This window comes from Cololabis saira, unplaced genomic scaffold, assembly GCF_033807715.1.
Source record: "Cololabis saira isolate AMF1-May2022 unplaced genomic scaffold, fColSai1.1 scf052, whole genome shotgun sequence".
Classification (NCBI taxonomy): domain Eukaryota; kingdom Metazoa; phylum Chordata; class Actinopteri; order Beloniformes; family Belonidae; genus Cololabis; species Cololabis saira.
In genome coordinates, this window is record NW_026906216.1 from 25,001 (window position 1) to 35,000 (window position 10,000).

General features: G+C 45.3%; 17 non-coding genes and 2 pseudogenes across 17 annotated transcripts; all 19 read left to right on the forward strand.

The window, feature by feature from the left end:
• Window positions 1-99: 99 nt before the first annotated feature.
• On the forward strand, window positions 100-218 carry LOC133435292 (5S ribosomal RNA). Its single transcript, XR_009779149.1, has one exon. It is a non-coding gene; the product is annotated as a 5S ribosomal RNA (ribosomal RNA).
• Window positions 219-441: 223 nt separating this feature from the next.
• Window positions 442-560, forward strand: LOC133435249 (5S ribosomal RNA). The gene has a single exon (XR_009779109.1). It is a non-coding gene; the product is annotated as a 5S ribosomal RNA (ribosomal RNA).
• Window positions 561-759: 199 nt separating this feature from the next.
• Window positions 760-878, forward strand: LOC133435204 (5S ribosomal RNA). The gene has a single exon (XR_009779066.1). It is a non-coding gene; the product is annotated as a 5S ribosomal RNA (ribosomal RNA).
• Window positions 879-1,077: 199 nt separating this feature from the next.
• LOC133435261 (5S ribosomal RNA) lies at window positions 1,078-1,196 on the forward strand. The gene has a single exon (XR_009779120.1). It is a non-coding gene; the product is annotated as a 5S ribosomal RNA (ribosomal RNA).
• A 199-nt stretch (window positions 1,197-1,395) lies between these two features.
• LOC133435415 (5S ribosomal RNA) lies at window positions 1,396-1,514 on the forward strand. Its single transcript, XR_009779269.1, has one exon. It is a non-coding gene; the product is annotated as a 5S ribosomal RNA (ribosomal RNA).
• Window positions 1,515-1,708: 194 nt separating this feature from the next.
• LOC133435260 (5S ribosomal RNA) lies at window positions 1,709-1,827 on the forward strand. The gene has a single exon (XR_009779119.1). It is a non-coding gene; the product is annotated as a 5S ribosomal RNA (ribosomal RNA).
• A 199-nt stretch (window positions 1,828-2,026) lies between these two features.
• LOC133434781 (5S ribosomal RNA) lies at window positions 2,027-2,145 on the forward strand. The gene has a single exon (XR_009778698.1). It is a non-coding gene; the product is annotated as a 5S ribosomal RNA (ribosomal RNA).
• Window positions 2,146-2,344: 199 nt separating this feature from the next.
• On the forward strand, window positions 2,345-2,463 carry LOC133434935 (5S ribosomal RNA; annotated as a pseudogene).
• Window positions 2,464-2,662: 199 nt separating this feature from the next.
• LOC133435293 (5S ribosomal RNA) lies at window positions 2,663-2,781 on the forward strand. Its single transcript, XR_009779150.1, has one exon. It is a non-coding gene; the product is annotated as a 5S ribosomal RNA (ribosomal RNA).
• Window positions 2,782-3,004: 223 nt separating this feature from the next.
• Window positions 3,005-3,123, forward strand: LOC133435272 (5S ribosomal RNA). The gene has a single exon (XR_009779131.1). It is a non-coding gene; the product is annotated as a 5S ribosomal RNA (ribosomal RNA).
• Window positions 3,124-3,339: 216 nt separating this feature from the next.
• LOC133435157 (5S ribosomal RNA) lies at window positions 3,340-3,458 on the forward strand. The gene has a single exon (XR_009779021.1). It is a non-coding gene; the product is annotated as a 5S ribosomal RNA (ribosomal RNA).
• A 199-nt stretch (window positions 3,459-3,657) lies between these two features.
• LOC133435285 (5S ribosomal RNA) lies at window positions 3,658-3,776 on the forward strand. The gene has a single exon (XR_009779143.1). It is a non-coding gene; the product is annotated as a 5S ribosomal RNA (ribosomal RNA).
• A 199-nt stretch (window positions 3,777-3,975) lies between these two features.
• LOC133435205 (5S ribosomal RNA) lies at window positions 3,976-4,094 on the forward strand. The gene has a single exon (XR_009779067.1). It is a non-coding gene; the product is annotated as a 5S ribosomal RNA (ribosomal RNA).
• Window positions 4,095-4,293: 199 nt separating this feature from the next.
• On the forward strand, window positions 4,294-4,412 carry LOC133435262 (5S ribosomal RNA). Its single transcript, XR_009779121.1, has one exon. It is a non-coding gene; the product is annotated as a 5S ribosomal RNA (ribosomal RNA).
• Window positions 4,413-4,611: 199 nt separating this feature from the next.
• LOC133435333 (5S ribosomal RNA) lies at window positions 4,612-4,730 on the forward strand. The gene has a single exon (XR_009779189.1). It is a non-coding gene; the product is annotated as a 5S ribosomal RNA (ribosomal RNA).
• Window positions 4,731-4,947: 217 nt separating this feature from the next.
• LOC133435294 (5S ribosomal RNA) lies at window positions 4,948-5,066 on the forward strand. Its single transcript, XR_009779151.1, has one exon. It is a non-coding gene; the product is annotated as a 5S ribosomal RNA (ribosomal RNA).
• A 223-nt stretch (window positions 5,067-5,289) lies between these two features.
• LOC133434908 (5S ribosomal RNA) lies at window positions 5,290-5,408 on the forward strand (annotated as a pseudogene).
• A 217-nt stretch (window positions 5,409-5,625) lies between these two features.
• LOC133435401 (5S ribosomal RNA) lies at window positions 5,626-5,744 on the forward strand. Its single transcript, XR_009779256.1, has one exon. It is a non-coding gene; the product is annotated as a 5S ribosomal RNA (ribosomal RNA).
• Window positions 5,745-5,961: 217 nt separating this feature from the next.
• LOC133435179 (5S ribosomal RNA) lies at window positions 5,962-6,080 on the forward strand. The gene has a single exon (XR_009779042.1). It is a non-coding gene; the product is annotated as a 5S ribosomal RNA (ribosomal RNA).
• Window positions 6,081-10,000: the final 3,920 nt, after the last annotated feature.

The following is a 10,000-nucleotide window of genomic DNA, read 5'->3' on the forward strand; positions in this document are numbered from 1 at the left end:
GGCACTTTAACTCCAACAAATAAAACCAACAAATCAATGACTTATATTCTATGACTTATCTTCAACTCCATATAAGAGGTATTTCAAGCTGCAGCTTCTGCTTACGGCCATACCAGCCTGGATGCGCCCGATCTCGTCTGATCTCGGAAGCTAAGCAGGGTCGGGCCTTGTTAGTACTTGGATGGGAGACCGCCTGGGAATACCAGGTGCTGTAAGCTTTTTCAACCAGCAGAGAGCGCTCTCGCTTAATCTACCCACACATATTTCAACGTGGTAACAGCGACAGCTCACGTCCTAAAGTGTTTTGCACATGGTTAAGGCACTTTAACTCCAACAAATAAGTGCTTCTAAATTATTATCACCAACAAATCAATGACTTATATTATATGACTTATCTTCAACTCCATATAAGATGTATTTCAAGCTGCAGCTTCAGCTTCAGCTTACGGCCATACCAGCCTGGATGCGCCCGATCTCGTCTGATCTCGGAAGCTAAGCAGGGTCGGGCCTGGTTAGTACTTGGATGGGAGACCGCCTGGGAATACCAGGTGCTGTAAGCTTTTTCAACCAGCAGAGAGCGCTCTCGCTTAATCTACCCACACATATTTCAACGTGGTAACAGCGACAGCTCACGTCCTAAAGTGTTTTGCACATGGTTAAGGCACTTTAACTCCAACAAATAAAACCAACAAATCAATGACTTATATTCTATGACTTATCTTCAACTCCATATAAGAGGTATTTCAAGCTGCAGCTTCTGCTTACGGCCATACCAGCCTGGATGCGCCCGATCTCATCTGATCTCGGAAGCTAAGCAGGGTCGGGCCTTGTTAGTACTTGGATGGGAGACCGCCTGGGAATACCAGGTGCTGTAAGCTTTTTCAACCAGCAGAGAGCGCTCACGCTTAATCTACCCACACATATTTCAACGTGGTAACAGCGACAGCTCACGTCCTAAAGTGTTTTGCACATGGTTAAGGCACTTTAACTCCAACAAATAAAACCAACAAATCAATGACTTATATTCTATGACTTATCTTCAACTCCATATAAGAGGTATTTCAAGCTGCAGCTTCTGCTTACGGCCATACCAGCCTGGATGCGCCCGATCTCGTCTGATCTCGGAAGCTAAGCAGGGTCGGGCCTGGTTAGTACTTGGATGGGAGACCGCCTGGGAATACCAGGTGCTGTAAGCTTTTTCAACCAGCAGAGAGCGCTCTCGCTTAATCTACCCACACATATTTCAACGTGGTAACAGCGACAGCTCATGTCCTAAAGTGTTTTGCACATGGTTAAGGCACTTTAACTCCAACAAATAAAACCAACAAATCAATGACTTATATTCTATGACTTATCTTCAACTCCATATAAGAGGTATTTTAAGCTGCAGCTTCTGCTTACGGCCATACCAGCCTGGATGCGCCCGATCTCGTCTGATCTCGGAAGCTAAGCAGGGTCGGGCCTTGTTAGTACTTGGATGGGAGACCGCCTTGGAATACCAGGTGCTGTAAGCTTTTTCAACCAGCAGAGAGCGCTCTCATCTACCCACACATATTTCAACGTGGTAAGAGCGACAGCTCACGTCCTAAAGTGTTTTGCACATGGTTAAGGCACTTTAACTCCAACAAATAAAACCAACAAATCAATGACTTATATTCTATGACTTATCTTCATCTCCATATCAGAGGTATTTCAAGCTGCAACTTCTGCTTACGGCCATACCAGCCTGGATGCGCCCGATCTCGTCTGATCTCGGAAGCTAAGCAGGGTCGGGCCTGGTTAGTACTTGGATGGGAGACCGCCTGGGAATACCAGATGCTGTAAGCTTTTTCAACCAGCAGAGAACGGTCTCGCTTAATCTATCCACACATATTTCAACGTGGTAACAGCGACAGCTCACGTCCTAAAGTGTTTTGCACATGGTTAAGGCACTTTAACTCCAACAAATAAAACCGACAAATCAATGACTTATATTCTATGACTTATCTTCAACTCCATATAAGAGGTATTTCAAGCTGCAGCTTCTGCTTACGGCCATACCAGCCTGGATGCGCCCGATCTCGTCTGATCTTGGAAGCTAAGCAGGGTCGGGCCTGGTTAGTACTTGGATGGGAGACCGCCTGGGAATACCAGGTGCTCTAAGCTTTTTCAACCAGCAGAGAGCGCTCTCGCTTAATCTACCCACACAAATTTCAACGTGGTAACAGCGACAGCTCATGTCCTAAAGTGTTTTGCACATGGTTAAGGCACTTCAACTCCAACAAATAAAACCAACAAATCAATGACTTATATTCTATGACTTATCTTCAACTCCATATAAGAGGTATTTCAAGCTGCAGCTTCTGCTTACGGCCATAAAAGCCTGGATGCGCCCGATCTCGTCTGATCTCGGAAGCTAAGCCGGGTCGGGCCTGGTTAGTAATTGGATGGGAGACCGCCTGGGAATACCAGGTGCTGTAAGCTTTTTCAACCAGCAGAGAGCGCTCTCGCTTAATCTACCCACACAAATTTCAACGTGGTAACAGCGACAGCTCATGTCCTAAAGTGTTTTGCACATGGTTAAGGCACTTTAACTCCAACAAATAAAACCAACAAATCAATGACTTATATTCTATGACTTATCTTCAACTCCATATAAGAGGTATTTCAAGCTGCAGCTTCTGCTTACGGCCATACCAGCCTGGATGCGCCCGATCTCGTCTGATCTCGGAAGCTAAGCAGGGTCGGGCCTTGTTAGTACTTGGATGGGAGACCGCCTGGGAATACCAGGTGCTGTAAGCTTTTTCAACCAGCAGAGAGCGCTCTCGCTTAATCTACCCACACATATTTCAACGTGGTAACAGCGACAGCTCACGTCCTAAAGTGTTTTGCACATGGTTAAGGCACTTTAACTCCAACAAATAAGTGCTTCTAAATTATTATCACCAACAAATCAATGACTTATATTATATGACTTATCTTCAACTCCATATAAGAGGTATTTCAAGCTGCAGCTTCAGCTTCAGCTTACGGCCATACCAGCCTGGATGCGCCCGATCTCGTCTGATCTCGGAAGCTAAGCAGGGTCGGGCCTGGTTAGTACTTGGATGGGAGACCGCCTGGGAATACCAGGTGCTGTAAGCTTTTTCAACCAGCAGAGAGCGCTCTCGCTTAATCTACCCACACATATTTCAACGTGGTAACAGCGACAGCTCACGTCCTAAAGTGTTTTGCACATGGTTAAGGCACTTTAACTCCAACAAATAAGCGCTTCTAAATTATTATCACCAACAAATCAATGACTTGTATTATATACTTATCTTCAACTCCATATAATAAGTATTTCAAGCTGCAGCTTCAGCTTACGGCCATACCAGCCTGGATGTCCCCGATCTCGTCTGATCTCGGAAGCTAAGCAGGGTCGGGCCTGGTTAGTACTTGGATGGGAGACCGCCTGGGAATACCAGGTGCTGTAAGCTTTTTCAACCAGCAGAGAGCGCTCTCGCTTAATCTACCCACACATATTTCAACGTGGTAACAGCGACAGCTCACGTCCTAAAGTGTTTTGCACATGGTTAAGGCACTTTAACTCCAACAAATAAAACCAACAAATCAATGACTTATATTCTATGACTTATCTTCAACTCCATATCAGAGGTATTTCAAGCTGCAGCTTCTGCTTACGGCCATACCAGCCTGGATGCGCCCGATCTCGTCTGATCTCGGAAGCTAAGCAGGGTCGGGCCTGGTTAGTACTTGGATGGGAGACCGCCTGGGAATACCAGGTGCTGTAAGCTTTTTCAACCAGCAGAGAGCGCTCACGCTTAATCTACCCACACATATTTCAACGTGGTAACAGCGACAGCTCACGTCCTAAAGTGTTTTGCACATGGTTAAGGCACTTTAACTCCAACAAATAAAACCAACAAATCAATGACTTATATTCTATGACTTATCTTCAACTCCATATAAGAGGTATTTCAAGCTGCAGCTTCTGCTTACGGCCATACCAGCCTGGATGCGCCCGATCTCATCTGATCTCGGAAGCTAAGCAGGGTCGGGCCTTGTTAGTACTTGGATGGGAGACCGCCTGGGAATACCAGGTGCTGTAAGCTTTTTCAACCAGCAGAGAGCGCTCACGCTTAATCTACCCACACATATTTCAACGTGGTAACAGCGACAGCTCACGTCCTAAAGTGTTTTGCACATGGTTAAGGCACTTTAACTCCAACAAATAAAACCAACAAATCAATGACTTATATTCTATGACTTATCTTCAACTCCATATCAGAGGTATTTCAAGCTGCAACTTCTGCTTACGGCCATACCAGCCTGGATGCGCCCGATCTCGTCTGATCTCGGAAGCTAAGCAGGGTCGGGCCTGGTTAGTACTTGGATGGGAGACCGCCTGGGAATACCAGATGCTGTAAGCTTTTTCAACCAGCAGAGAACGGTCTCGCTTAATCTAGCCACACATATTTCAACGTGGTAACAGCGACAGCTCACGTCCTAAAGTGTTTTGCACATGGTTAAGGCACTTTAACTCCAACAAATAAAACCAACAAATCAATGACTTATATTATATGACTTATCTTCAACTCCATATAAGAGGTATTTCAAGCTGCAACTTCAGCTTACGGCCATACCAGCCTGGATGCGCCCGATCTCGTCTGAACTCGGAAGCTAAGCAGGGTCGGGCCTGGTTAGTAATTGGATGGGAGACCGCCTGGGAATAACAGGTGCTGTAAGCTTTTTAAACCAGCAGAGAGCGCTCTCGCTTAATCTACCCACACATATTTCAACGTGGTAACAGCGACAGCTCACGTCCTAAAGTGTTTTGCACATGGTTAAGGCACTTTAACTCCAACAAATAAGCGCTTATAAATTATTATCACCAACAAATCAATTAATTATATTATATGACTTATCTTCAACTCCATATAAGAGGTATTTCAAGCTGCAGCTTCTGCTTACGGCCATACCAGCCTGGATGCGCCCGATCTCGTCTGATCTCGGAAGCTAAGCAGGGTCGGGCCTTGTTAGTACTTGGATGGGAGACCGCCTGGGAATACCAGGTGCTGTAAGCTTTTTAAACCAGCAGAGAGCGCTCTCGCTTAATCTACCCACACATATTTCAACGTGGTAACAGCGACAGCTCACGTCCTAAAGTGTTTTGCACATGGTTAAGGCACTTTAACTCCAACAAATAAGTGCTTCTAAATTATTATCACCAACAAATCAATGACTTATATTATATGACTTATCTTCAACTCCATATAAGAGGTATTTCAAGCTGCAGCTTCAGCTTCAGCTTACGGCCATACAAGCCTGGATGCGCCCGATCTCGTCTGATCTCGGAAGCTGAGCAGGGTCGGGCGTGGTTAGTACTTGGATGGGAGACCGCCTGGGAATACCAGGTGCTGTAAGCTTTTTCAACCAGCAGAGAGCGCTCTCGCTTAATCTACCCACACATATTTCAACGTGGTAATAGCGACAGCTCACGTCCTAAAGTGTTTTGCACATGGTTAAGGCACTTTAACTCCAACAAATAAGCGCTTCTAAATTATTATCACCAACAAATCAATGACTTATATTATATGACTTATCTTCAACTCCATATAAGAGGTATTTCAAGCTGCAGCTTCTGATTACGGCCATACCAGCCTGGATGCGCCCGATCTTGTCTGATCTCGGAAGCTAAGCAGGGTCGGGCCTGGTTAGTACTTGGATGGGAGACCGCCTGGGAATACCAGGTGCTGTAAGCATTTTCAACCAGCAGAGAGCGCTCTAGCTTAATCTACCCACACATATTTCAACGTGGTAACAGCGACAGCTCACGTCCAAAAGTGTTTTTCACATGGTTAAGGCACTTTAACTCCAACAAATAAGCGCTTCTAAATTATTATCACCAACAAATCAATGACTTATATTATATGACTTATCTTCAACTCCATATAAGAGGTATTTCAAGCAGCAGCTTCTGCTTACGGCCATACCAGCCTGGATGCGCCCGATCTCGTCTGATCTCGGAAGCTAAGCAGGGTCGGGCCTGCTTAGTACTTGGATGGGAGACCGCCTGGGAATACCAGGTGCTGTAAGCTTTTTCAACCAGCAGAGAGCGCTCTCGCTTAATCTACCCACACATATTTCAACGTGGTAACAGCGACGACTCACGTCCTAAAGTGTTTTGCACATGGTTAAGGCACTTTAACTCCAACAAATAAAACCAGCAAATCAATGACTCATATTCTATGACTTATCTTCAACTCCATATAAGAGGTATTTCAAGCTGCAGCTTCTGCTTATGGCCATACCAGCCTGGATGCGCTCTGACTTCCTGTTTGTGCAGGAAGTGTGACGTGGCAGTTTGTTTGAGCAGGACACCAGGGAGCACGTGGTGGAGGAAGGAGAAGGAAAGATCAGGCCACAAACCTCCTGAAAAGAGAGTGGAGGAACCACCTCCCCCCCCCCCAGCAGCTTCGCTGTTTGGGGGGAGTTTGTAACGGACGGACGACATGGCTTTGAACAATGGCAAACGGAATGCAGACAATGAGAAGGTCGACCGAACCTATGAGAAGGATCTGACTATTGAGGTGGAAATAGAGGGGGAGGACAAACTTTCGACAATGGATTTGCTGAGGATAACAAAAGAGAAATGCGGAATAGTAATTGGGTGCAGGTTCAAGACCTTCAAGAAGTACGAACTGACTATGAAAGATGCGGCTGGGAAAGAAAGATTAATGGAGGGTTTGAAAGTCGGAAACAACACGATCACCGCCAGAGAAATTAACAACATCGAGATGGTGGTATCATTCATGTCGTTGCCAGTTTACATCACGGACGGAGAAATTCTGGACAAACTGGCACTTTGGGGTGTGTCTGCCGTCTCCCCTATAAAGAGGAGGGTGTGGCCTGGGACTGACATCGCGGAAGGCACTCGCTTTGTCAGAGTGAGATTCCCGCAGGGACTATCATCGCTGCCTTACTCCACAAAGTTCGAAACATTACAGGGCATGGATCACTTTAGAGTGATCCATGACAAACAAGTCAAAGTGTGTAGACTGTGCATCCAACCGGGACACATTATGAGGGAGTGTCCGGACTTCCACTGCTATAAATGCCTGAAACAAGGACACTTTGCGAGGGAGTGCACGGAGGAGTTCCATGCAGAAGTTGATGAGGAGGAGGAGGTGGAAGAGGAGATGAGGGAAGCACCGGCAGGGGAGAGAGAGGAGCGGGAGGAGACCCCGTCATCGGCCGAGAGCGAGGAGAAGAGGGAGACGCTGATGGCAGAGGGGGAGGAGAAGGAGGACGGACGTGGCCCCCAGACTGCAGGGGGGGAGCCGGAGGTGAGCCGCAGCGCAGCTGCATCCCACTCGTCGGCAGAGGGAGATGCTGGGGAGAGCATGGATGCAGCCCCATCACCCGATGGCCATGCCACTTCCCCCATGGACGAGCTCCCTTCTTCAGCGGGGCCCAGAGTCAGCAGAGGTCGCAGGGAAGGGATCCCGATGCGGAGCGGAGGAAGAGCAGGCGGTGGAGTCAGAACCAGAGGGGGTTTCTCCTCTGGTCCTGTACCTCCGATGGACGAACGCGTTGCCGAAAGAGATCCAGCCCAGGAGTCGCAGCAGGTATCATCGGACTTTTCGGAAGGGGAAGATTTGGATTTAAGCGATGCGTTTATTAATAAATTAAAGAGGAAGGCCAGAGAGAAGAAAGGGTTAAGCGCAAAGAAATAGACATTATGAAGCTATACATTATGTCCAGCTTACTTTTTTTTTTTCTTTTTTTTTCCATCATGGTTTTGAGTTTTTCTTCGCTTAATGCAAACGGGCTGAGAACTGAACATAGAATGCAGCGGGTACTTAATCTGTGCAATACAGACATCATATGTCTACAGGAGACATGGTGGGATGATGAGACAGTAGAAATGGTTAAAAAGCTATGGGGAGGGCTTCTTTTTCATAACAATGGGACCATAAATGCAAGGGGGGTGGCAATACTAATCAGAAAACATGCAGTTACAGAGGTGAAGCAGTGTCATACTGATGAAGACGGGAGGGTGGTAGGGATTGAGTTTTGTTTTCAGAGGGTTTTGTTTAAGCTTTTCTGCATTTATGCACCCAATGCTGAAAGAGATAGAAATCTCTTCTTTGATAGTCTCAAGCCCCACTGCTCCAAGAACTGCATCTTTTTGGGGGACATGAATGTGTGGATGGACAGGCTGGATGCATCCAAGAATACTAGGTTTAGATCGGATACATCCAGGAAGAAACTGTCAGATATGAATAGAATGTATAATTTAGTAGATAAATGGAGATGGGAGAACCCTGATAAAAGGGAGTTCTCCCGGCGACAGGTAGTACTGGGAGAACTCAAACAAAGCAGGATAGATATGTGTTTGGTGGCAAATGATATAATAGATCATATCGGTAAATTATCATACAACTTTAACAGTATAAGTGATCATGCGAGTCTCACAGGAACGATAAGGGTAGGGGAAAAAGGGAGGGGAGGAGGAATATGGTGTTTAAATAATAGCTTACTTAGAGACGATGATTATGAATATAGAGTTAGGGAATATTTAAAAGCCATGACAGATGATCCAAGTATGCTGACAGATACAGGCCGATGGTGGGAACAGGTGAAAGAAGGAGTTAAGCAAATAAGCATTAAATATGCCAAGTGCAGAAATGGGCGTAAGAAAAGAAAGGAAATAAAAATAAAACAACTAATAGATAGCGAATTAAAGAAGGCGGATGATGATGTTAATTGGAAAATAGACAGATTATTAGAACTTAAAAATATACTATCTAAATATGAAATAGAGGAATGTAATGGCGCCATCGTCAGGAGCAAGGCCAAGTATGCGGTAGAGGGAGAAAAGAACACGGCCTTTTTCTTGAGGATGGAAAAACAGAGACAAGGAAAAAGCTATATAGAGGAGCTCGAAGATGACAATGGTAACCGAATAAACGACTTAACTGGCATTTGTGCTGCTGTTGAAGACTTTTATAAGCACTTATTCTCGAAAGAGAAGAATGATGAAAAGTGCATGGAGGAAGTGCTGAATACTGTGTCTACAAAACTCTCCATAGAACAGGCTGAAGCTTGTGAGGGAGACATAACGGAGCAGGAAATCACAGCAGCTATAATGAGCGGGAAGGCCAATAAGAGCCCAGGCTCTGATGGTCTGACCTATGAGTTCTATAAGACATTTATCGACCTTTTAGCACCCATAATGAAAACCGTTATTCAACATATTGAAACCACACAACAATTACCTCACTCCATGGCACTTAGCATTATCACGATCATTTACAAAAATAAGGGAAGCAAATTCAGACTGGAAAACTTTAGACCCATTAGTTTATTAAACACGGACTACAAAATTTTAGCTAAGGTTTTAGGCAATAGAATGAAAAGTGTAGCAGGTACGATCATAGCACCGACGCAGGCGTATGGAATACCGGGCAGGGATATCAGTGACACATTGATGACGGTCAGGGATTTAATCCATCACATGAACACAAATGGTAAAGGAGGAATTGTTTTGGGGGTTGATTTGAATAAAGCTTTTGACCGAGTTAGTCATAATTTTCTTTTTAACGTCTTGGAAAAATTCGGCTTCGGCAATAGAATAACCACGTGGATCAAACTGTTGTACAAGAATGCGATAAGTCAGGTCAAGTGCAATGGGCTTTTAACAAACATCTTTCCACTGCAGCGCTCAGTCAGACAAGGGTGTCCTATGTCATCGCTCCTTTACAGCCTGTCTGTAGAACCGTTGGCGACATTTATCAACAGCAACAACAATATCAGGGGGATTGAGTTACCGGGGGGAGGCAAGACCACCATACTGCAGTACGCAGATGACACTACAATAACAGTACAAGACATGGAAAGTACACAAACTGTCGCAAAATACTTTGAGATCTATGGCAGGGCATCTGGGGCAAAGATCAATATAGAAAAATCAGAAATAATGTATATAGGAAATAAAATGGATAAAAAGTGTGAG